Genomic DNA, 23,869 nt, shown 5'->3' with positions numbered 1-23,869 from the left:
GGAGAATTTTGAGTTGTCGCGGCCCGCGTTAATGTATGTTTAGCTTTTACGCGGCCCGCCCGGACCCTTGAAACTTATCCGGTTTAGTTATTAAGTTTATGCGGCCCGCGTAAGACTAAACTATCACTTACGCGGCCCGCCTAAAACCCAAAAATCAGATTTTTCTTGATTTTTCTTGATTTTTCATGTAGGTTAGGGTTTTAGGGGTTCGAGTTTTCATATACAGGTATACTAAAGATATTTTTGAAGGTCCTTACATCCTCCCCACCTTAATAAAAATCTCGTCCTCGAGATTTACTGAAATAAATGTGGATACTTGCGTTTCATTTCCGATTCCAGCTCCCAAGTATATTCAGGTCCTCTCTTTGAATCCCACTTGACCTTGACTAGCACCAGTCGTTTATGTTTGAGAAATTTAATCTTTCTATCTTCTATTTGGAGTGGTTTCTCAACAAACTTCAACTTTTCATTTACTTGTACATCTTGGAGAGGTATTACCAGAGATTCGTCAGATAGACATTTCTTAAGATTGGATACATGAAATACATCATGCACTCCCGCTAGTTCTTCTGGTAGTTGTAGACGGTAAGCTACTGGTCCTATCCGTTGGACTACTTGGAATGGTCCTACGTATCTTGGACTTAGCTTTCCTTTCTTTCCAAATCGCACTACTCCTTTCCAAGGAGAAACCTTTAAAAGTACCTTGTCTCCGATTTGGAATTCTAACGGCTTACGTCAATTATCGGCATAGCTCTTCTGACGATCTCGAGCTGCCTTCAGTTTTTCTTTAATTTGGGTTATTTTGTCGGTGGTTTCTTGTACAATCTCAGGTCCTGATAATTGACTTTCTCCTATTTCTGCCCAACAAACTGGAGTTCTACACTTGCGTCCGTACAGTGCTTCGAACGGGGCAGCTTCAATGCTTGAATGATAACTATTGTTATAGGAGAATTCAATTAAGGGCAAATGATCATCCCAGTTTCCACCAAAATCTATTACACATGCCCTAAGCATGTCTTCCAAGGTTTAAATGCTTCTTTCACTTTGTCCATCTGTCTGAGGATGATATGCCGTACTTAAATTTAATCGAGTACCCATGGCTTCTTGGAAACTTGTCCAGAAATGTGAAGTGAAACGACTATCCCTATCCGATACAATAGAGAGTGGAACTCCATGTAGGGATACTACTTCATCTACGTATAATTTTGCTAATCTTTCCATGGTGAAAGTTTCTTTCATGGGTAGAAAATGAGCTGACTTGCTTAATCGGTCCACAATTACCCAAATCGCATCATTACCTTTTCTAGTTTTGGGCAACTTAGTAACAAAATCCATGGTTATAAGTTCCCATTTCCAAACAAGCATCTCTAATTGTTGCAGTAATCCTGAAGGTTTCTGGTGTTCTGCCTTAACTTGTGAACAAGTAAGACACTTGGATACATAACTAGCTATATCCTTTTTCATACCTATCCACCAGAAATTATTTCTTAAATCTTGGTACATCTTATTATTTCCAGGGTGCATGGTATACCTAGATTTATGGGCTTCCTCTAAAATTTTATTTCTTAAATTTCCTTGTTTAGGTACCCAAATCCTTTTCTTGTGGAATCTCCAAATTCCATCACTTCCTTGTTCTAGTTCTTTTATGTAACCTTTCATTCCTTCAGCATCGTCCTTGATTGCTGTTTCCTGAACTTTCTTCAATTGTTCCATTAAATCTAACTGTAGATTTATTCTAAGAGCACGGACTCGCTTTTGTTTTTCATGGTATTTACGACTTAAGGCATCTGCAACTACATTTGCCTTTCCCTCGTGATATTGGATATCACAGTCGTAATCACTTAGAATTTCCATCCATCTTCTTTGTCTCATGTTTAATTCTTTTTGCCCAAATATGTATCTTAAGCTTTTATGATCCGTATAGACAGTAAACTTACTTCCATACAGATAGTGTCTCCAAATCTTAAGGGCAAAAATTACTGCTCCTAATTCTAAGTCATGAGTCGTGTAGTTTTCTTCGTGCTTTTTCAATTGTCTTGAGGCATACGCAATTACCTTTTTGCGTTGCATTAACACACATCCTAATCCTAGCATAGAAGCATCACAGTAAACTTCAAAATCTTCTGTTCCATCTGGTAGTGCTAAGATTGGGGCATTTGTTAACTTTTTCTTTAAAATTCTAAAAGCCTCTTCCTGTCTTGGTCCCCATTCAAATTTTACAGCTTTACAAGTTAGCTTAGTTAATGGCACGGCTATCTTCGAAAAATCTTTAATAAAATGCTTATAATATCCAGCTAATCCAAGAAAACTTCTAACTTCTGTTGCTGATTTCGGGGCTTTCCATTTGGTGATAGCTTCAATCTTAGAGGGTTCTACGTGAATACCTTCGTGATTCACCATGTGTCCTAATAATTGCACTTCCTGGAGCCAAAATTCACACTTTGAGAATTTGGCGTAAAGCTTTTCTTTTCTTAACAAAGTTAAGAGTGCATGCAAGTGCTCACAATGCTCCTCCTGGTTTTTTGGAATAAATAAGTATATCGTCAATGAAAACGATTACAAATTTATCCAAATACGGTTTACAGATTCTACTCATCATGTCCATAAATGCTGCTGGAGCATTTGTTAATCCGAAGGGCATGACTGTAAACTCGTAATGTCCATACCTAGTTCTGAAAGCAGTTTTAGGTATGTCTTCTTCTTGTACCTTTAATTGATGATATCCGGAGCGCAAATCTATCTTAGAGAAATATCTAGCTCCTTGCAATTGATCAAAAAGATCATCAATCCTAGGTAATGGGTATCGATTCTTAATTGTAACCTTGTTTAATTCCCTATAATCAATACACATTCTCATTGATCCATCTTTCTTCTTTACAAACAACACCGGGGCTCCCCATGGAGAGACACTCGGTCGTATAAATCCTTTACTTAATAATTCATCTAACTGTTTCTTTAATTCTAACATTTCAGTAGGTGCTAACCGATAGGGTGCCTTGGCTATCGGCATAGTTCCTGAAATTAGATGAATTCTAAATTCTACCTCCCTATCGGGTGGTAATCCCGGTAGATCTTCCGGAAAAACATCTGGGTATTCCGATACTATCGGAATATCCTCCAGTTTCTTACTTTTGTTGTTAATAACTACCGAAATCATATATATTATATTCCTGGTTTTCTTGAATAACTGGCCAACTTCATTACTGAAATAAATTTCAGTGGCTTCTGTGGCTTATCTCCGGCAATTATTACTAATTCTCCTGTGGGGGTATGAATTTCTATGGAATTTTCATCACAGAGAATTCGAGCATGGTTGGCTATTAACCAATCCATTCCTAACACAAGATCGAATCCGGCTAAATTCATTGGCAACAGGTTTGCAGAAAATTTATGGCCTAAAAGTTCTATCTTTCCCTTTTGCAAAACCTTATTTATTTTAACAGAATTCCCATCTGCCGTTTCGACTGTAAAAATCTGCCTAAGATTGGTTAAAGGTAAATTAAGGGCTTGGCAGAATGAAGTATTTATAAAACTTTGGTTTGCACCAGAGTCAAATAATACTTTTGCATAAACATCGTGAACTAGAAACGTACCAGCTATGACATCAGGAATTAGTTCAGCTTCCTGAGTTGTCAATTGGAAGGCTCTAGCGTTCTTCTAGGTAGTTCCTTCAGCCGGTTTCTTGTTGTCTGCTGGTTTGACCAATTTAGGACATTCTGTTTTGTAATGTCCAGGTTCTCCGCAGTTATAGCAGACTATTACTTTCTTCCTTCTGCAGTCCTCTTCTTGATGTCCTAGAGTTTTGCAGAAATTACAGCACCCTTTGCATTTTCCAAAATGCTTCTTTTTACAGGTACCGCAGAATGGGATGGTGGAAAATCGCCTGGTTCCTCTTTTCTTGAAATTGCTATTGTTACCCACACGCAATCCTTGGGAAATTTTCTGGCCCAAATCCTTCTTTTTATTTTCTTCTTGAGTGCGTACCAGACCAACGGTTAAAGTGTTGGCTAGTTCCACCGTATCATCAATTATGCGTGGTCTCGCGGCCTTGACAATGTCACGAATCTCGCTAATTAAACCCCAAATATAACGAGAAATAAGTACCGGTTCTGGCGAAGCCAGAGTAGGTACAATTATGGCATACTCAAAGAATTTTGAGGTATACCCTCGACAATCTACATCCACCATTCGGTGGCTTAGGAATTTATTCGCCATCTGCTCTTTCTCGTATTCAGGGCAGAACTTCCTTTCTATCAGCTGTTTAAATTCCTCCCAACTCATGGCATAAGCCATGTCACTTCCTTTGGCTTGTAATACTGTGTTCCACCATTCCAACGCTTCTTCCTTGAAAAGGTGCGAAGCATACATGACTCTATCTTCTTCGGCATATTTGCTTATTTTAATTACGGCTTCGGTTTTCTCCAACCAACGTAGTGCCGCAGTTGCCCCTTCGTTGTCTGCAAATTCCACAGGTTTACAGGCAAGAAATTCTTTGTAAGTGCAACCAGGTGTTGCAGCTTTCATCCTTTTATGTAGAGGGGCCTGAATTCTATTGTCATTATTGTTACCACCTCCATTGATACTATTACTTGCAGTATCGCCGTGCGTACGTTTACTAGGGTGAGCTTGCGAAGGCTCAACAGGACTTTTTACCACAACAACGATAGCTGGGATAGCATTAACTATTCCCTGTGCAACAATATTTTCTATGTCTTGCTGTAACACCTCGAATTTTTGTGTCCAATAAAGTGTTAACACGTGTCATTTGATTACACGTGGCATTGATATTAAATAAAGGACTAATATTGACAAACCTTGAAAGTATATAAATTCGAGGGTTATAAATGTCAATCAAGGGTAAATATACTGTATAGTAACCCTAAATAATGCTTGTACCTTCAAACGAATAAATCATAGATCGTACGGAAGTGAAACGCGGAGAAAGTGAGAGATTACAAACCACAGGGGTTAATTGTGTCAACATGTTTAATTATACCTCTGAGTGACCCTTTAACGTTCCCAAGGCTTTGTAACAGTATTACACGCTCACCAGAATATACTGTATAAATTCCGCGAAGTTCCATTTTAAAACGAGAAAGTTATGATCAGACTCGTACAAGAAGGGTTAAAGGCGTCAATAATAAAATATAAGGCTTTCCGGATAATAAATAAATTAACCGGGGGCTTAACAATGCGGGTAAATAACGCGGGGTCCTTAACTGTAATTAATCAAGGGCCATATCGCAAAGTTACCCCTTCAAACCCGAAAGGTCAGGTTATTAATTACCGAAGATTCGATATTAATTGTAAAGATTTGATAATCATTTGAAAAAGATTTATTTTTAACCCCTTACGGACCGTAAAGGGTATGCCTTACGGACTGTAAGGAGGTGAATGATTAAATTTGATCCGCCTATGGCTTACGGACCGCAAGGCCGAAGCCATACGGTCCGTAAGCAACGCCCAGCGACAGATTGTTGGCTGTTGCCTGTTTTAAGCGCCAAAACACGAATTTATGGGTTTCTCAGAGTCATGGGTGCCCCCTACTCGACCCATAACCCTCTAGGACACATGCCATCCATCCATGATCAGTTGTAGGGTGTTGTGTGATGATCTTAGATGCCTTCCTTGGCTATAAATAGAACTCTTGTGCTCATAAGTTTCATCACAACACAACAACACTTCTCTGGTCATTCTAAAGGCTCTCAAGTGTTCTTCATTGCCCTCTAAGCAAGTCTTAACTTCTGTAAGTTCATTAGATCCTTTGTAGTTCAATTTATGCTTAGAAAATCACTAGAAACCAAACCGTCGTAAATACGGTTTGACTTTAAAATAAATCTGAGATGGTTCAGTCTTATGACGAATCAAAGGTAGTTATAAGTTGGTATTAATGCGGGTAATAGACCCCTAAAAGGGTTCCCTCTGATCACCACTCTAACTATGTCAAATGTCGAGTCAAACGTGCACTTAAAAAGTCAACAGAAAGCTATTTTGCCGTTTTATACATAATCTATAATGTATATGCTATGAAACCTGTTTTGGCACTCATAAAACATGATATTAAGTATATAAACTTGTTTACGCTCGTTTGAATCGACCATTTGCTATATTAACCCGGTTCGGAGCCGAATGTCGCAAAAGTTTGACTTTTGCTTTGACTTCAGTTCTGACCCGTTTTAGTGAGGTATAGATATGCCTTAGGACTCTTTAGGGACCAGGTTACATGATGGTATAGACCTCTGTGATCGGTTCATGAATTGTCCGAGTCTTTTACGCATTTCCGTTAATCGCCTAAAAGTTGACCGTAACGGCCTTTTAAAAATAAAACGAGTATTTCGGACATGTGAACGGACCATAACCTTGCTTACTAAATTATAAGCATGTCCTTAAAGTTTCACTCCAATCCGAGGTCTAGAATGAGAGTTATGCTAAATAGCGCGATTAAAGTAAACTTTTGTAATAAACGGCGCAATTAGCGTAACGCCCATCTAAACCAAGATTTCGTCACCAAAACTTTTACCCACTATTATAAAATAATATTTTTGGAATTTTAAAGATTTTTAATAATTTTTACCTTGCTCATAACCTGCGGTTATGGCTACGGTTCGGTAAATACCGAATATGCCTTTTTCGGCCAAAACTTGAGTTCTACAAGGTCTTTTGACCCGATTCCAGTTGCTACTGATTTTAAATAATAAGTAAAGTATTTTAGACTTTATAAACTGTTCGGGAAACTCAGATTTCCTGTAGAACTCGAAAAGCTCTTTAAAAGTCTTTAAAATGACCGAAAAGCCCCTACGGGGCGTAATATTAACTTAAACTCGTTACGGGCATCACGGAAGGTATCCTACTGATACCACAACCTCTTTAAGGCCTATTGACTTAGGAAATAAACGTAAGACTCTCATGGTTAACCGTTTCGCCTATAGAGCGCACGGTTCGGCTTATGAAACTAGTTTTCGTAAATTAGCCGATACGGGTCAAATTATATTATTTGGACCCCAAAACCCAGAGTGTGAACCTTGAACCCATATAAAACAAGTCTCTGAACTTGTTTGGGGCAGAATCACATTCCATTCTCGGTTTTCGCCTTTCACACGATTAAACCATATCTATATATCGGAACCAACCGGTCTAGGCTACGGCTAATATAAGACCCGTTAGGATTCTAAGAGGTTAATTAAAACCTTCGTTCCAGATTAGGAGCCCCAGTAAAAGCTATCGGTGATTTAATCAAATTAAGGAATATACTTGCAAAGGTAAATACTTTTAACTTATTTCCCCTATACGGGCTTGGGATACGGTATAATATTTACCGCTTGATTGAACATCATATCTTCCATCGCTTAGGTGGTTAGTTAAATATTATGATCGGCTCATTTAAACAGTTTTGTTTCTTAAAAGCCTTTGGGGGGTTAATGACCGTTGTCCCGGATATCCTTGGCATCATTTTACGAAATGGCCACGACCTCGACATCCCGGTGTAGGCGTACACCCGGTATATATTGTCGACACTTAATTAAAAGACGTAGCCGTTGGTTTCGATACTACGGTTTTACGCAATGTGGTGTGTCTATTAATCTTTAACCCGGCACGATCCGGGCTACTGAACGCATAAAAGAACATGTAATACGTTCACAAGATTTTAATAATTTTCCCAAGTGATGAAAGAATTTGTGCCTTGTGCATTCAAATCAATTTTTAATAAACATTTTCAAATGTGTCAGTTGAACGTATTTACCAGTGTAAACTGACGTATTTTCCCCAAAAAGATTAAGTGCAGGTACTATACGAAATTGGCTGGTATTAGCTTCCTAAGCATCACGAATAGTCTCGCAAACTCGGTGCCGTATCTGAATGAACAATATTTTATTATTTTGATCCGCTGTGGATACATTCGACTTCTGTAATACATTTGATATTACAACCAGAGGTTGAAATATATATTTATCTTTAAGCTTCCGCTGTGCATTTATATAATTGTGTGGTTTGACTATATTGTTGCCAACTACGTCACGGAAATCCCCCACCGGGCCCACCGGTGATACACGTGGAAATCGGGGTGTGACAGGTTGGTATCAGAGCCAACGTTGAGCGAATTAAACACTATCCTATTGTGTTTAATCTCAATGACACAATTGCACATACTTGAGTCTAGACAAGAACTTAGGACAAATTCGAATTGTTATTCCAATTTTGTCTTTTTCTTTTATTATTGGTATTTAAAGTTTTATAAAGCAGGAAAAATGCCGCCAGTGATATTCCGAGGAAGAGGAAGGGGAAGAAGAGGCAGAGGAGAGATCGTTACTCATCACGATCACGAAGCCGGACCTTCTGGTACAAGACCTCCTTCAATGACAAGGAGCGAAGAACCCCAACGACGAAGAGACCTTTACGAACCTGCGAGGCATTCCACCTCGCACAGCTCGACGCCATCATACCGACACTCCTTTGGGCCAAACTCAGAGAATGATCCCAACAACCCACAACCTTCCTTCATACCTCTACAACGTTCGGTATCGCACCGAAATTACGACGACCCTACTCCATACTTCATAGGTCAGTTTAATCCAGCTGACTACATACAGGAACCTTCAGGCTTTGTTCCATTAGGGCCACAAGATCACTTCTTCGAAGACCATATGGATGAAGATACTGATCCAACAGAACCTGCTCGTGGTACGCCCACGCATCCGATAGAAGTCTCTGATGGGTCATCCTTCCATGGCACACCCTATCAGGGACCAGACAGTTTCCAAGCGTTGTTTGACCGACATGAGTGGTACTACACACCACCTCAACAGACATCACAACAACCGCGACATCCACAGGATCCCTCTGAGGATTCACGCTTTGTGGCAGTTACGCCACCACCTCCGCCACCGGCGCAACCAGTAATGCCTGATCCGCCAAGGCGTAGGAGGATAAATGCTCGTATGTCCACACGAGGAGGAGGGGGTATCCACTTCAGCACCCCTCGACACTCTAGTAGTAGCCACTATCCGCCACTACAAGAAGAAGGACCTTCAAGTCCTATTCAGGAGGCGAACTCCGCACCAGCTGCACCAAATTCGCCACCATTTGGGTACGACCAACCCATACCTGCTTACACGGGTCCAACGGCTTACAACCCGTTCGAACCGTCACAAGCACATTACAATTACAATTATGAGCGCGACCCATATGTGGTATCGGCTAGATATAATGCACGATATCCTGGCGGAGCTCATGGGAACATGGGAGCACCGGACTACTCAGCTCATGGGTATCCAATACCTCCCAGACCTCCAGTTCCGCAACAAGCGCCACAACCACGTTTCTCACCTCCTGAACAGGAAGAGATACTCCATCGACTAGATTGTGTGGAGAGAGAGTTCGAGGAAGAGAAAAAGAGCCACCGAGTATTTCTCAAAGGCTTGGCGAACCTACTAAAGGGCAAAAAGAAGAAACGTGACCACTAGCCCTTAATAGTTGTACTAATGTAATTTCTACTTTAAAAGAAGTCCCTACATGGACATTTATCGTATTTCAGTCCCTACGTGGACTTATCTTTTAGTCCTTGCATGGACACTTATCTTATGTTAGTCCCTGCGTGGACTTGTCACTTATTTTAAACCTCTATGGAGGTATGTACTATTTGAAAGACCCGTTTAGGGCAATATGTGATTGTATTTGAGATTATGGAATGTATGTTATGAATTTTGTTTTAATATGTATGAAATAAATCAAAACCATTCCTTTTAAATTGATCTGCCTAAATAAAGAATCTTACGAGTGAAACCTAGCCTGGTGTCTTTTAAGATCCGGCCAAGATGGTAGGACTTAATTAAAGGATTCAGATTCCCTGTTAACCGCTGCAAGCATGTTAACAATCAAGGCAGATGTGATTCGTTAAAAATCACGCGTGTCATTCTTATACAATAATCCTTTAAGGATTTCAAAACCCAACTAGATGATTTATAAATCATGGGTTAAATCACCAATAAAGGTGATCAATCTTATTTAAACATCCATTAGTGATGTAGTGCCTACGGGCCAACCTTATTTAAAACATCCATTAGTGATGTAGTGCCTACGGGCCAATCTTATTAAAACATCCATTAGTGATGTAGTGCCTACGGGCCAAATCTTATTAAAACATCCATTAAGTGATGTAGTGCCTACGGGCCAACCATATTAAAACATCCATTAGTGGTGTAGTGCCTATGGGCCGCAATAATTGTCTTATAAAGACAAAAGACAATGGTGGTCTATGACTCCCTGCCAGAAAGGGGTAAGAGAACTACGGTTCAAACCTCTATGCCTTTAATTCTCTGAAATCTCGGCTAATATTATAAAACATCCTCGTGATTAGGCTTTATGCCGCCAATATTATTGTTATAGCTAAAATAGGATGTATTCAAATCCTAAGATTTAATAAGTAATAAGTTAACCAAATATGGTCTCTGTTACCATGGTTGACAAATTGTCATAAAAGACAATTATATAATAATCTCCTGAATAAAATTTTGTTATCTTCTGTAGCAGATTCAAGTTACAATGGCGGATCCCAATGGAGAGAATAGCCATACAAATGAAGATGACTACGACAATGCGCAGGTGCATCTGACCGGCGCACAGCTAAAGGCTCTAATTGACAATGCTGTTCAGGCAGCTCTTGATCGTCAATACACTGAGTCTCATAGCAGATCTGTAACAAAACCACTCTCCAAACCAAAGACACACTCCAAACCACCCTCTCAACCCAAGAAGGATGACGACAATCACTCGTCAGCTGAAAATAGTATTCGTCGTGAACGAGAGTACACTGATGCATCTGGTGCCAAGGGTTGCACCTACAAGTATTTCGTATCTTGTAAGCCCCGGGAATTTACGGGGGAGAAAGGTGATGTTGATTGTATCACCTGGCTAGATGAGATGGACACTATTGTGGACATCAGTGGGTGCGCAGAGAAGGATGTGGTGAAGTTTGTGTCCCAGTCATTTAAGGGCGAGGCCCTGGCATGGTGGAGGGCGTTGGTGCAGGCATCAGGTAAGTCTGCTTTATACAAGATGACATGGGAGGAATTTATTGCTCTCATTAAGGAAAACTACTGCCCTCAGCATGAGGTTGAGAAGATCGAGGCTGACTTTGTGTCACTGGTGATGACGAACCTGGACTGCCAGGCTTATTTGACGAGCTTCAATACGATGTCTCGCCTGGTTCCTTACCTTGTGACACCAGAGTCTAGAAGAATCGCCCGTTTCATTGGGGGCTTGGAGCCTGCGATAAAGGCTAGCGTGAAGGCCTCTCGGCCGACGACCTTCAGGTCAGTTACTACCCTCTCCTTGTCTCTCACTTTGGATGTTGTCCGTCTGAGGACGCTAAGGAGCAAGGAGGCTGAGAAGAGGAAACGTGAGGATGATACCTCACGAAGGTCAGGAAAGAAGCACCGTGGAAACGGTGATGGCAAAAGAGGGTCGGAGACGAAGAAAGATGGGCAAACTGGTGAAAGGCCCAATTGCAAAATCTGCAAAAAACCCCACTCTGGGAAATGTAGGTTTGGGTCAAATTCACAGTCCCAGACAAAGTCTTTTGCCTGTGGACTATGCAAGTCCAGGACCATAAGACAGTGGACTGTAAAAAGATCAAGGATGCAACATGCTATGGTTGCAATGAAAAAGGGCATATAAAGAGTAACTGCCCTAAGAATGCCAGGAAACCAGAAGAGAACAAGAAGACAAATGCGAGAGTCTTCCGTATGGATGCAAAGGAGGCTGTGCTGAACGACAATGTGCTTACAGGTACTTTTCTCGTAAATAATATATTTGCAAGAGTACTTTTCGATTCAGGCGTCGATAAATCCTTTGTAGACCAAAAATTTTGCAAACTATTAAGTATGCCTATCAAAACCCTAGATGTGAAATACGAGGTAGAGTTAGCAGACGGCACGATAAAAACCGTCTCCACTGTTCTAGAGGGATGTGAAATGTCCATTAAGAACCATTCTTTTCCTCTATCTCTACTTCTTTTCAAACTAGAGGGTTTCGACATTGTTCTAGGCATGGACTGGTTATCCCATAATCAGGCCCAAATCATTTGCGGCAAAAGGCATATAGTATTAAAGACTCCGAGTGGTGAATCGCTTACCATTCGAGGAGATACGCAGTACGGATTGCCCGAGGACGTATCTATGCTCAAAGCTTCTAGATGTTTGAACAGAGGCTGTGTCATTTACATGGCTCAGGTGATAATTGAAGAACCCAGGCCGAAGATAGAGGATCTTCCTGTCATTTCTGAATATCCCGAGGTCTTCCCCGAAGAACTACCTGGTTTACCACCAGATAGACAAGTGGAATTCAGAATAGATATTATTCCTGGAGCAGCTCCGATAGCAAGAGCACCTTACAGGCTAGCTCCTACTGAAATGAAGGAACTAAGAACCCAGTTGGATGAACTGTTGGCAAAAGGTTTTATCAGACCTAGTTCGTCTCTCTGGGGAGCACCTGTCCTATTTGTAAAGAAGAAGGACGGATCGATGCGGTTGTGCATCGATTACCGTGAGCTGAACAAAGTTACCATAAAGAATAGATATCCTTTGCCAAGGATCGACGATCTGTTCGATCAGCTGCAAGGAGCAAGCTACTTCTCAAAAATCGACTTGAGGTCGGGCTACCATCAGCTAAGGGTCAGACATGAAGATGTACATAAGACAGCATTTAGGACTCGCTATGGTCATTACGAGTTCCTAGTGATGCCTTTTGGGCTCACAAATGCACCGGCTGCGTTCATGGATCTCATGAATCGCGTCTGCAAGCCGTATTTGGACAAATTTGTCATCGTCTTCATCGAAGATATTCTTATATATTCCAAAAGCCAAGCTGACCACGAGAAGCACCTCCGTTGCATTCTCGAATTACTACAGCGTGAGAAACTCTACGCCAAATTCTCGAAATGTGAATTCTGGCTACGAGAGGTTCAGTTTTTAGGTCACGTTGTAAGTGAGCGAGGAATCCAGGTGGATCCCGCTAAGGTAGAGGCAGTCATGAACTGGCAAGAGCCAAAGACGCCTACCGAAATTCGTAGTTTCCTGGGATTAGCAGGATACTACAGGAGATTTATTGAGAATTTTTCAAGGATTGCTGCGCCCCTGACTTCCTTAACCAAGAAGAAAGAAAAATTTATTTGGGGCCCAAAGCAGCAAGAGTCCTTCGAAGTTCTGAAGCAGAAGCTAAGCAACGCACCTGTATTGACACTACCCGAAGGTACAGATGAATTCGTAGTTTACTGCGATGCATCACACACAGGCATGGGGTGTGTGCTTATGCAGAAGGGCAAGGTGATTGCCTATGCTTCAAGGCAATTAAAGGTGCACGAAAAGAATTACACCACCCATGATTTGGAGTTGGGTGCCGTTGTATTTGCACTGAAATTGTGGAGGCATTACCTTTATGGTATTAAATTTGTGATTTATTCTGATCATAAAAGCCTCCAGCACCTGTTCAATCAGAAGGAGCTGAACATGAGGCAACGCCGTTGGATGGAAACATTGAATGATTATGATTGCGAGATCAGGTACCATCCCGGCAAGGCGAATGTAGTCGCTGATGCTCTGAGCAGAAAAGAAAGGGTAAAACCTATTCGAATCAATGCCAAGAGCATTGAGGTCAAGAACAATTTAATTGAAAGGATATTAGCTGCACAGCGAGAGGCTGTGTTGGAAGCTAATTATCCTAATGAAAAGTTAGGAGTAACTGAAGAACAGTTTACTCTTAGCAAGGATGGAATCCTTAGATTGAACGGACGTATATGGGTTCCGGTTTATGGAGGACTACGAGATGTTATCCTCCAGGAAGCCCATAGTTCCAAATATTCTGTCCATCCTGGTGCAGACAAGATGTATCAAGATTTAAAGACAAACTATTGGTGGATAGGCTTGAAAAAGTCTGTAGCCGCCCATGTAGCAAAGTGCTTGAGTTGTGCTCAAGTCAAAGCCGAGCACCAAAAGCCGTCTGGCTTGCTACAACAGCCTGAGCTTCCCGAGTGGAAGTGGGAATGTGTAACTATGGACTTCATAACCAAGTTACCCAAAACCAGGAAAGGAAACGATACAATATGGGTTATAGTCGATAGGCTGACTAAATCAGCTCATTTCTTACCCATCAAGGAGACGTATAGCTCCGATATGTTAGCCCAACTGTATGTTGATAAGATTGTAGCCTTACACGGCATACCTGTGTCTATTATCTCCGACAGGGATACTAGATACACGTCTCATTTCTGGAAGAGTTTCCAGCAATCTTTGGGCACGCGTTTGAACTTCAGTATGGCTTACCATCCACAGACGGACGGTCAGAGTGAGCGTACCATTCAAACGTTAGAAGACATGCTACGCACGTGTGCAATCGATTTAGGTGGTAACTGGGATAAGAACCTACCCCTAATCGAATTCTCCTACAATAATAGCTACCATACCAGCATAAAGGCTGCGCCTTTCGAGGCATTATACGGTAGGAAATGTAGATCGCCTGTTTGTTGGGCGGAAGTAGGAGAGGTCCAATTATCGGGACCAGAGATAGTTTTCCAGACAACGGACAAGATTGTCCAGATACGGGAACGTCTCAAGGCTGCCCGCGATAGGCAGAAGAGCTACGCTGATCCAAAGCGTAAGGATTTTCACTTCGAAGTGGGTGAAAAGGTGTTGCTTAAAGTGTCGCCCTGGAAAGGGGTGATGCGTTTCGGCAAGAAAGGCAAATTGAGTCCGAGATACATAGGACCTTTTGAGGTCATTGAACGTGTCGGGTCAGTTGCCTATAAGTTGAACTTGCTTGAAGAACTCAATGGAATTCACAATGTGTTCCACATCTGCAATCTCAAAAAGTGCTTCGCCGATGAATCATTGGTGATTCCACACACAGATGTGCATATAGATGAGAGCTTAAAGTTTGTAGAGAAGCCTTTATCGATTGAAGATCGACAGGTGAAAAAGCTTCGAAGAAAACACGTACTGATTGTAAAAGTCAAATGGGATGCTCGTAGAGGTCCCGAATACACGTGGGAAGTCGAAGCCACAATGAAAGAAAAATACCCTTATTTATTTGAGTAAATCTCGGGTTGAGATTTATTTTAAGGGGGTGAGGATGTAACACCTCGAATTTTTGTGTCCAATAAAGTGTTAACACGTGTCATTTGATTACATGTGGCATTGATATTAAATAAAGGACTAATATTGACAAACCTTGAAAGTATATAAATTCGAGGGTTATAAATGTCAATCAAGGGTAAATATATTGTATAGTAACCCTAAATAATGCTTGTACCTTCAAACGAATAAATCATAGATCGTACGGAAGTGAAACGCGGAGAAAGTGAGAGATTACAAACCACAGGGGTTAATTGTGTCAACATGTTTAATTATACCTCTGAGTGGCCCTTTAATGTTCCCAAGGCTTTGTAACATTATTACACGCTCACCAGAATATACTGTATAAATTCCGCGAAGTTCCATTTTAAAACGAGAAAGTTATGATCAGACTCGTACAAGAAGGGTTAAAGGCGTCAATAATAAAATATAAGGCTTTCCGGATAATAAATAAATTAACCGGGGGCTTAACAATGCGGGTAAATAACGCGGGGTCCTTAACTGTAATTAATCAAGGGCCATATCGCAAAGTTACCCCTTCAAACCCGAAAGGTCAGGTTATTAATTACCGAAGATTCGATATTAATTGTAAAGATTTGATAATCATTTGAAAAAGATTTATTTTTAACCCCTTACGGACCGTAAAGGGTATGCCTTACGGACCGTAAGGAGGTGAATGATTAAATTTGATCCACCTATGGCTTACGGACCGCAAGGCCGAAGCCATACGGTCCGTAAGCAACGCCCAGCGACAGATTGTTGGCTGTTGGCTGTTTTAAGCGCCAAAACACGAATTTATGGGTTTCTCAGAGTCATGGGTGCCCCCTACTCGACCCATAACCCTCTAGGACACATGCCATCCATCCATGATCAGTTGTAGGGTGTTGTGTGATGATCTTAGATGCCTTCCTTGGCTATAAATAGAACTCTTGTGCTCATAAGTTTCATCACAACACAACAACACTTCTCTGGTCATTCTAAAGGCTCTCAAGTGTTCTTCATTGCTCTCTAAGCAAGTCTTAACTTCTGTAAGTTCATTAGATCCTTTGTAGTTCAATTTATGCTTAGAAAATCACTAGAAACCAAACCGTCGTAAATACGGTTTGACTTTAAAATAAATCCGAGATGGTTCAGTCTTATGACGAATCAAAGGTAGTTATGAGTTGGTATTAATGCGGGTAATAGACCCCTAAAAGGGTTCCCTCTGATCACCACTCTAACTATGTCAAATGTCGAGTCAAACGTGCACTTAAAAAGTCAACAGAAAGCTATTTTGCCGTTTTATACATAATCTGTAATGTATATGCTATGAAACCTGTTTTGGCACTCATAAAACATGATATTAAGTATATAAACTTGTTTACGCTCGTTTGAATCGACCATTTGCTATATTAACCCGGTTCGGAGCCGAATGTCGCAAAAGTTTGACTTTTGCTTTGACTTCAGTTCTGACCCGTTTTAGTGAGGTATAGATATGCCTTAGGACTCTTTAGGGACCAGGTTACATGATGGTATAGACCTCTGTGATCGGTTCATGAATTGTCCGAGTCTTTTACGCATTTCCGTTAATCGCCTAAAAGTTGACCGTAACGGCCTTTTAAAAATAAAACGAGTATTTCGGACACGTGAACGGACCATAACCTTGCTTACTAAATTATAAGCATGTCCTTAAAGTTTCACGCTAATCCGAGGTCTAGAATGAGAGTTATGCTAAATAGCGCGATTAAAGTAAACTTTTGTAATAAACGGCGCAATTAGCGTAACGCCCATCTAAACCAAGATTTCGTCACCAAAACTTTTACCCACTATTATAAAATAATATTTTTGGAATTTTAAAGATTTTTAATAATTTTTACCTTGCTCATAACCTGCGGTTATGGCTACGGTTCGGTAAATACCGAATATGCCCTTTTCGGCCAAAACTTGAGTTCTACAAGGTCTTTTGACCCGATTCCAGTTGCTACTGATTTTAAATAATAAGTAAAGTATTTTAGACTTTATAAACTGTTCGGGAAACTCAGGTTTCCTGTAGAACTCGAAAAGCTCTTTAAAAGTCTTTAAAATGACCGAAAAGCCCCTACGGGGCGTAATATTAACTTAAACTCGTTACGGGCATCACGGAAGGTATCCTACTGATACCACAACCTCTTTAAGGCATATTGACTTAGGAAATAAACGTAAGACTCTCATGGTTAACCGTTTCGCCTATAGAGCGCACGGTTCGGCTTATGAAACTAGTTTTCGTAAATTAGCCGATACGGGTCAAATTATATTATTTGGACCCCAAAACCCAGAGTGTGAACCTTGAACCCATATAAAACAAGTCTCTGAACTTGTTTGGGGCAGAATCACATTCCATTCTCGGTTTTCGCCTTTCACGCGATTAAACCATATCTATATATCGGAACCAACCGGTCTAGGCTACGGCTAATATAAGACCCGTTAGGATTCTAAGAGGTTAATTAAAACCTTCGTTCCAGATTAGGAGCCCCAGTAAAAGCTATCGGTGATTTAATCAAATTAAGGAATATACTTGCAAAGGTAAATACTTTTAACTTATTTCCCCTATACGGGCTTGGGATACGGTATAATATTTACCGCTTGATTGAACATCATATCTTCCATCGCTTAGGTGGTTAGTTAAATATTATGATCGGCTCATTTAAACAGTTTTGTTTCTTAAAAGCCTTTGGGGGGTTAATGACCGTTGTCCCGGATATCCTTGGCATCATTTTACGAAATGGCCACGACCTCGACATCCCGGTGTAGGCGTACACCCGGTATATATTGTCGACACTTAATTAAAAGACGTAGCCGTTGGTTTCGATACTACGGTTTTACGCAATGTGGTGTGTCTATTAATCTTTAACCCGGCACGATCCGGGCTACTGAACGCATAAAAGAACATGTAATACGTTCACAAGATTTTAATAATTTTCCCAAGTTATAAAAGAATTTGTGCCTTGTGCATTCAAATCAATTTTTAATAAACATTTTCAAATGTGTCAGTTGAACGTATTTACCAGTGTAAACTGACGTATTTTCCCCAAAAAGATTAAGTGCAGGTACTATACGAAATTGGCTGGTATTAGCTTCCTAAGCATCACGAATAGTCTCGCAAACTCGGTGCCGTATCTGAATGAACAATATTTTATTATTTTGATCCGCTGTGGATACATTCGACTTCTGTAATACATTTGATATTACAACCAGAGGTTGAAATATATATTTATCTTTAAGCTTCCGTTGTGCATTTATATAATTGTGTGGTTTGACTATATTGTTGCCAACTACGTCACGGAAATCCCCCACCGGGCCCACCGGTGATACACGTGGAAATCGGGGTGTGACACTTGCCGGTTTAGGAAGTGATCCTCGTTATTATGTTCTGACAGGTTAACTTCATTAGCTGGTTCGTTTACGGCGTTTTCCATCTGAACGTATATGAATTTATTATTTAGTACAAATACTTGGTACACAAACTTTATTAAAAATAGCAATACACCAATTTATAGATCTATTACAACTGAAATTCAAAACGCACTACTAGTTTAACTATGCTGATTATACCCTGCGTTTATTTTCTCGTACTTTATTTATTTACCAGGGGGAATCTTGGTTTGGCTACTTATTTGGATTACGGATCAAGGTTCACTGCAGTAGTAGCTAACATATAAAGGTCTGACCATTTTTCATCTAACTTGTCTTCCCATGGTGGTTTCTTACCGGTTTCTTTATTAACTACCATTTCTTTTGATTTGGACGTTCCTATTTTTTCTTGACTTTTTCTAATAATCCAATCTCTTTTCTCGGGAGTAAGTGGGTTTTCATAGGATGCTTTACGAACAAATATCCCTTCATTGGTATTTACTGAATATCTTGAGGAACTTGGTTGGGACGAGGTTTTCTTAGTCTTTTGGGTACTATCTAGTTGATGGTAAACATCCGAAAGCTTTTGTTTACCCATTCTGTACATTAACAAGTAGGCAATTAATACTAATAAAACAATTAAGAAAACAGATAATCACAAAAACATGTACAGCCAAAATTGTCGACTTTGCGACTATTCGATTTTTATATATATTTTAATACTATGCTTCCGTACACACCGATTATCTATTATCTTACAAGGTTTTATTTTTTAAACTTATTTTACAAGATTACTAATATTATACATCACAATCACACCAACTCCTGCAATTCCTGTTAACTGGCTTTTTCAGAAACGACGTTCCCTCTCGTCGTATTTCCAGGAGATCTGCTCTCCTACCTCCCGAATCCTGTTCCCGGCATCCACCAATTCCTCGCCAAAATGGCGGAGCTCTGCTAAATTCTCGTTACTCATTGGTGGGTTTGGCGCAGGTTCCGGGTCGAATTGAGGGAGAAAAGTGTTAGGGCTATTTATAATATTCTGAAATTGCCAGTCGGCTGACCAGCACTCTTCTAGTGTTCCTGGAAAAGGTCTAGGGTGCATAATAGGGTCTGGAATAGCAGGTTCTAGGTTAACAGGCAATAGGGCTTCTGCTGGGTAACTAAAGAGAGTTTCATCGGCAGGTCCGATGATATCACCTAGGGACAGTTTATGGTCCAGCTCTTTCTCCCAAGATAGGGGTTCCTAGTTTTGCCTAGAACTTTCTCATGTTTCTATTCCCTTTCCTTTATCCTTTGGGTCGTCCTTTTTCATGGTTTTCTGTGTCGCGGGCTTCTTCCTACGTACACGCCTCCAACCTGCCCACCTATGTCTCTTTTTCACTACTTTAGGTTTTCCCTGGGGTTGGGCATTAAATACCATAGGCTCTTCTATGTCTGCCTAGTACCCAGTAGTGACACTGGTGGTATCCATATCTGAACTATGGATTGAAATATTTTGTAGGGCTTCGGATAGTTCATTCATGTTGTTAGCACACACGAAGACGCACATAATTCTAAGTTAAAATTTTGTAAACTAAAATTTCACAAAATCACATAATGGCAATCAGATAAATTAAGTATTTTAAAAATATTTAATTAGCTTAAATCAGTGGCTCTGATACCACCTTTTTCTGTCACGGCCCCCGTGCCCGGTTTGACCCGGTCCAAGAGCCGCGGGACAGAAAACCCGTGGTATTCATTTTCACAGCGGAAGTCTTAACAGGATCGTTTTAAACTTGAAAATTCCCGAGTTTTATTTATTTATAATTCGGGATAAACCCCGTGATTTACAGTAGAGAAATTTCATAATTTCTTTATTTTACAAACATGTTTATTTCTTTTATTCGAGCCACTACTTTAAGCTTCAGAGTGCTCCTGAGCACTTGTACTTGATTCAAAGTAGGTCACCTGAAACATGTTGTAAAAATATTTTGTCAGCGGGGAAATACTGAGTGAATCATTCATTTTTAATAAAACGACACATAGTTATAAATTACAGCATAAGAGCGATTACTATGGCAGTATCTTATTTATCTGGCGCCTTGTCACCTCCTGGTGACTATGGTCATGCCACTATTGGGTCCTTTCACCCAAGTAGTGACGATTATCACTGTTAGGACTTATTAGCCTAACCTAGGTTAGGGCTTATAGCCTAACCCTGTGAGAAATTTAGTAATGTGCACAATACCCCACTAGCCAGTGATTCAAGATAACCACGACTTAATCCCTGTAATTATAACTTTTGAAAATAATTTGAGGTATTGTAAAATAGTTGATAAAAAGAGAATGACTCACATTGCAAGTTTAGACGGGCAACACTTAGCCTACTAATAAGCTGAATAACCTAGTTTAACAATAATGCACACAACCATGTTAGTAACTAATACAGCAGTTACGATAATTCACGAGATACAACCCTCACAACAAATGACAAAGTGCGATACTTAAATATCCAGCGGATTCACAACGAATAACAGAGCATAGCTCAAATATCCTGTTGGAATCACGACGAATAACAAAGTATAAAGCCAGATTGAGCAGCACTTAAACACTCGTTGGATAGTTTCAATCGATCGGACGTTAAATCGTAATAACGATCGAGTTATTACCCGGTATTGTGGCAGCACCTCGCTACTATTAAAAATTATACCTTTTATTGCTATATTTATGTCTGAGAATTGAAATTTTTCGACAACAGAATGCCGTCCCATGCACTGGCTATTTATAGCCTGAAAACAGCCTTCACGCGGCCCGCGTAAGGTCACAAGCAACCTTTACGCGGCCCGCATTGCCGCCTATTCTACGTATAGGCTTGGCCAGTCATGGGCTTAGGCTTCACATGTGGCCCAAACGTGGCCCAAACATGTTTCCGGAGAATTTTGAGTTGTCGCGGCCCGCGTTAATGTATGTTTAGCTTTTACGCGGCCCGCCCGGACCCTTGAAACTTATCCGGTTTAGTTATTAAGTCTAAGCGGCCCGCGTAAGACTAAACTATCACTTACGCGGCCCGCCTAAAACCCAAAAATCAGATTTTTCTTGATTTTTCATGTAGGTTAGGGTTTTAGAAGTTCGAGTTTTCATATACAGGTATACTAAAGATATTTTTGAAGGTCCTTACAACAAGTGTTGGAGACTTTTGTGATCTGAATAGATCACACATTTTGTTCCATATTGATAGTGTCTCCATAACTTAAGTGCGAATACAACGGCACCCAATTCCAAATCATGGGTGGTGTAATTCTTTTCATGAACTTTCAGGTGTCGTGAAGCATAGGCAATCACTTTGCCACGCTGCATAAGTACACAACCCATGCCGGTGTGTGAAGCATCACAATATACGACAAACTCCTCAATTCCTTCAGGTAAGGCCAACACCGGAGCATTGCTCAATTTTTGTTTTAGAATCTCAAAAGATTCTTGTTGCTTTGGACCCCAGTCAAATTTCACATTCTTACGGGTTAAAGAAGTTAATGGTGCAGCTATTCTTGAGAAATTTTCGATGAATCTTCTATAATATCCAGCCAAACCCAGGAAGCTGCGAATTTCAGTAGGCGTCTTTGGTGCTTCCCAATTCATAATGGCTTCTATCTTGGCGGGATCAACTTGGATACCACGCTTGCTAACAACATGTCCAAGGAATGGACTTCGTGAAGCCAGAACTCGCATTTGGAGAATTTAGCAAACAGCTTCTCCTGTTGAAGCAATCCTAAGATGCATCGAAGGTGCTTCTCGTGATCAACTTGACTACGAGAGTAGATAAGTATGTCGTCTATAAAGACAATGAAAAACTTATCTAAGTATGATTTGCAGACTCTATTCATGAGGTCCATGAATGCTGCGGGCGCATTAGTGAGCCCAAAAGGCATCACTAAGAACTCGAAATGTCCATACCTCGTTCTGAATGTTGTCTTAGGCACATCTTCAGTTCTCACTTTAAGTTGATGATACCCAGATCTCAAATCAATCTTTGAGAAATAACTCGCCCCTTGGAGCTGATCAAATAAATCATTGATCCTGGGTAAAGGATAACGATTCTTGATCGTTACCTTATTCAGTTCACGTTAATCAATGCATAAGCGCATGGATCCGTCCTTCTTTTTCACGAACAGTATTGGAGCTCCCCAAGGCGAAGAGCTGGGTTGAATGAAACCTTTATTCAGTAAGTCGTCCAATTGAGTTCTGAGCTCTTTCATTTCTGTAGGCGCTAAACGATAAGGAGGTCGTGCAATAGGTGCAGATCCTGGAAGAATGTCTATCCTGAACTCTACTTGCCTCTCAGGAGGTAATCTAGGTAATTTATCAGGAAAAACATCAGGATATTCTGAGATAATCGGAATGTCTTCAATCTTAGGCTAAGGATCATTCACAGTCACTTGTGCCATGTAAATGACACATCCACTCTTCAAACATTGCGATACCTTGAGAATAGACACATTGTTGGGCCATCCATATTGTGTATCTCCCTGAATAGTGACTGATTCGCCAAAAGGGGTTTTGATAATAACTAGCTTTTTATCACAGGCAATTTGGGCTTGGTTATGCGACAACCAATGCATGCCTAAAACTATATCAAAACCAGCCAATTTCATTGGCAAGAGGGATAGCGGGATAGAATGATTCTTAATGGATATTGAACATCCATCAAGAAGAGTGGAAGCTGTTTCTAAGGTACCATCAGCAAGCTCTACCTCATATTTTACGTCTAGAGTCTTAATAGGCAAATTCAGTATCTTACAGAACTTATGATCTACAAAAGACTTATCAGCACCAGAATCAAATAAGACTCTAGCATAATTATTATTGATGAGGAAGGTACCTGTTATGACGTTTTCGTCGTTCACCGCTTCCCTCGCGTTCATCTGAAAAACTCTTGCATTTTTCTTCTTCGCCTCCTCAGGCTTCTTTGCATTCTTGGGGCAATTGGTTTTGATGTGCCCATTTTCATTGCAACCATAGCAGGTTGCATCCTTAATATTTCGGCACTCAACAGACTTGTGCCCCTTCTTCTTACAACTCCCACATGGTTTGGCCTGTGGGTCCTGGTTGCACTTCCCGAAGTGCCTCTTATGACATGTCTTGCACCTGGGCTTGTCATTTGACTACCCCTTTTTGGAACCAGAGGTCCCTTTCCCCTTTTTGTTTGACTGCGGAGACTTGTCTTCCTCTCTTTTCCTTTTCCCCTCATCGGTACTCTTCTTCGCCTTGTTCCTCACAACATCCAAAGTGAGGGACAAAGATAGATCCACAGCAGATCTATAAGTGGTTGGCTTAGAGGCCTTAACATTCCCTTTTACTTCAGGGGCCAAACCACCAATAAAACGCGCAATGCGTTTGGG

The sequence above is a fragment of the Helianthus annuus genome, chromosome 12, assembly GCF_002127325.2.
Source record: "Helianthus annuus cultivar XRQ/B chromosome 12, HanXRQr2.0-SUNRISE, whole genome shotgun sequence".
Lineage (NCBI taxonomy): Eukaryota > Viridiplantae > Streptophyta > Magnoliopsida > Asterales > Asteraceae > Helianthus > Helianthus annuus.
This window is presented reverse-complemented; position numbering follows the sequence as displayed.